Genomic DNA, 2992 nt, shown 5'->3' with positions numbered 1-2992 from the left:
CTTAGATGGTACCAAAGACCAATATCCAAGGATCAATCAATGACAATCAAAAACCAAAGGTTGGATTACTCTAATTGATGATCTAACTCACAAACTGTATTATTTCAATTATAAAGATAAAACAATATATTGCGGAAATTGAAATAACACATACACCAGAAATTTTGTTAACGAGGAAACCGCAAATGCAGAAAAACCCCGGGACCTAGCCCAGATTGAACACACACTGTATTAAGCCGCTACAGATACTAGCCTACTCCAAGCTAACTTCGGACTGGACTGTAGTTGAACCCCAATCAGTCTCTCACTGATCCAAGGTACAGCTGCACTCCCTACGCCTCTAATCCCAGCAGGATACTGCGGACTTGATCCCCTTAGCTGATCTCACAAAAAAATAAGAGTTGCTACGACCCAAAATCACAAGCTTTGACAATAAACAAATCTGTCTCACACAGACAAGTTTATCAAAGGATCAATCTTTTTCCCACGGATAAACCCTAAAGTTTTTGTTCCGTCTTTTGATAATAATCAAGGTGAACAGGAACCAATTGATAATCCGGTCTTATATTCCCGAAGAACAACCTAGATAAATCAATCACCTCACAACAATCTTAATCGTATGGTAGCTAAACAAGATGTTGCGGAATCACAAACAATGAGACGAAGATGTTTGTGATTACTTTTTATATCCTTCCTATCGGAGATATCAATCTCAAGCCAATCAATCTGATTGTACTCGTACGATAGAAGATGCAAGATCAGATCACACAACTACGATAAAAGTAGTATAGGTCTGGCTTCACAATCCCAATGAAGTCTTTAAGTCGTTAACCTGGTTTTAGAAGAAGAAAACTAAAGGTTAAAGGAGAATCGACTCTAGCACGCAAACTAGTATCACATGTAATGTATGGGGATTAGTTTTTCAGAGTTGCTAGATATCCTCTAATATAGTCTTTCAAATCAGGTTTCGCCTTGGTCACAAAGAAAACAATATCCACCGTTAGATGAAAACCTGATTTAGATTCAAGCTAATATTTCTCAACCGTTAGATCGAAAACATAGCTTGTTATACACAAATGAAATGCACGCTTCTAGGTTTGTTAACCGTACACAAACGTGTACATTGTTGGTTCAATAATAGTTAACCAAAATGTTAGCCATATGAGCATTTCATACCAACCATATTCTTCTTCACCATAACTAGTTCAAATGACTCAAATGAACTAGTTAGAGAATTGTTCAATTGCAAGGAAATCTTATGTACTACACAAGATACAATTGAAGAAAAGATGATTTGATGCTCTCGAATAGGTTCATGAACTTTATAGCCACGGTTTGAAAATTGCATTTCTTAGTCTTTATAAGTTTAAGTTCAGAAATCATCTTCAGATATATAACCTTCTTAAGTTCGCACACTAGGTTCGCGGACTTAAGCAACCAGACAGAGTTTACAAACTCCAGCTGAAAATCTCGGCAAAGACTTTCCGCCGGTTCGTGGAATGGGTTCGCGTACTGGTACTCACGCAACTAGTTTGTCAACTCCAGCAGAATTTCTCGGGATGAGAAGCTCGGCAGTTCGCGGACTGAGTTCACGTACTTGGCAACAAGCCATTCTTCCGGTTTCTCTTGATCAACAAAGTTCACAAACTTTGGTTCAAGTGATAGGACTTATGCACATATGTGTTTCCACAACAATACTTATGTCCATCATTGGCTATGTAATCTAAACTCTCATTCCAATCATGGAAACATTCTTAGAGGACGTTATATAGTTGTTACACCATTTCTCGTCAAAGCAATTTTCAAAGTGATTGAAACATATCATGACTTTCGTCACTAGGTAAAGATAAACATGATCGAAGCGAAAAGCTTACCAACACATATTTGGAGATATAGATAGGCGAGGTATTGTCGGCTCGAAATACCAAATGTGTATAATCAAAGTCTATATATATAGCATACGACTTTTTGTCTCAAGAAGTAGGAGATAGAATAGATAGACTTTTGAGCAATAGATAAGTTCAAGTCTTCACATACCTTTTTGTCGAGAAGTTCCACCGGTTCCTTGAGTAGTTCTTTTACTTGTATGATGAATCGCCATGAAGTCCTTGAGCTCAACTACACTTTCTATCCTAGTCCGAGACTTAGCTATAGTAGACTAGAAATCAAGACTTATAGTTTTGATCACTAACATTGACAAACATGCTTGATATAGCAATGCATACGAGTTCTACTGAGCAATGCTCTAACAGTTCCACAGGCTTCTCTCCGTTCATGTTGGCCTATGGTACTGAAGCCGTTATACCAACAGAGATACACCTGAACACTGCAAAAACCCTCGCAGTTAAATCAAAGGTGAATGAACAGATCATGTCTCTTGACAAAAAATTGCTAGAAGAACAACGCGATGAGGCTCTGCGACCCTGATACATTATCAACAATCAATCAAACTGAGCTATGATAAGAGGGTCAAAGAGCGAACGTTTAAACCAGGTGACTATGTGCTGAAAAAGACGCGGGGCAGCAACTATGGAGCCAAACTGTGGTAAGCTCGGAGCAAACTGGGAGGGGCCATACATAGTGGACAGACCTGCTTCAAATGGCTCTTATTATTTGAGAAAACTGGATGGGGAAGTAGACTCAAAACCCTGGAAGCCTTGGAATTCTTTTTATTTGAAAAAAATCTTCCACTAGATCAGTAAATTTCTTTTTAAGCTGTTTCCATTTCATAATAAGAATATCCCCTGTGAGGAAACTTTCTTTGTCTTTAGTAGTTTGATCAAAGTTGTTCAGCATGGAGAAAAACTAATGCATCATTGTAAGTTGACTCCTGATTAAATAATAAGCTATTCTGCTTAATAATTAAGTCGTTGTGGTTGGTTTCATGAAGGATCTGTCTGCATAGCCACCATTCGTTTCCAGCCTTGTCTGCAAGTCACGTCTACCGGCCATCAATCCAGGTCCAAATTTCATTTCATGTTACCATTATTTT

The sequence above is a fragment of the Papaver somniferum genome, chromosome 11 (assembly GCF_003573695.1).
Source record: "Papaver somniferum cultivar HN1 chromosome 11, ASM357369v1, whole genome shotgun sequence".
NCBI lineage: Eukaryota > Viridiplantae > Streptophyta > Magnoliopsida > Ranunculales > Papaveraceae > Papaver > Papaver somniferum.
The sequence above is the reverse complement of the archived record's forward strand: the minus strand, read 5'-3'. Positions refer to the sequence as shown.